We start from the raw sequence: 1,013 nt of genomic DNA on the forward strand, positions 1-1,013 counted from the left end.
AAAAGGTCAATAAAGGTTAAATAAAAGTAATTAACCCTTTGAAGTTTCGAAAATTGCTGTTTTGGACGTCTGCAAAACCGAAAGTATATATCGGACATCAAAGATCAAAGTAAGAATGGTCATCCTTAGTCAATAACCTTTGACCATGCAAAGGTCAAGGTCATTCATGCTAAAGATCAAAACTGAAAATTTATAAAATTGTTAAACCTATTCCCTTTTTTAAAGTAAAGAACGCAAACAACTGTAATCTTATCACAAATTGTCATAAGCAGTGATCTACTTTCATGCAAAATTTCTAGGGTGACAATTGAAAACTATGAGAGTTATAACAATTGTAAATATTTCAGGTAAAGGTAAATGCACACCGGATGTGCCACGCCCACTTCAAAAATTTTAATTTGTCTGTGATGATGTCTACATTGTTAAATAATGTTCAAAATTTCAAGTCTTTACAATCATTAGATCATGAGATATTTGTAGTTAAACTTTTTTTAGGGCAACGGTGACTGTCGGTAATTTATAGACACCGTGATTTTACGCACAGTTACTATAGAAGTCAGTACAAAATTTTCGATTTTTAATACGCGCAATTTTGATCAAAATATCAAGTGTGATATAACGCCAAAAAAGGAGAGATCATGCACTTTAAGAATATATAAGAAATTTTGTTATATGTTAATTAGGTCACGTGACAGAGCTCTTCAAAGTTAAAAATCGCGATTTTCAAATTGCTGTAGAACCGGAAGTTAACAATGCACAACAAAAGTGAAGATATTATCGGATATATCTCGTAAGGGGCAACAACTTTTGTTCAGGTCACAAGGTCACCAAAGGTCAAAGTCACTAGATATGAGCCTTAATATTTTTGACAATTACTGAAAACATAAAACCGGCAATAAAAAAAATACGAATCCAAAATTCAAAAATCGGCAAAATCACACAAATCAGATTTACCCCCTGAAGCTTAATATCGATTTTTACAAAAATTGGTCACATCCAAAATTGTTATAGGG

This window comes from Lottia gigantea (genome assembly GCF_000327385.1).
Source record: "Lottia gigantea unplaced genomic scaffold LOTGIsca_519, whole genome shotgun sequence".
Lineage (NCBI taxonomy): Eukaryota > Metazoa > Mollusca > Gastropoda > Lottiidae > Lottia > Lottia gigantea.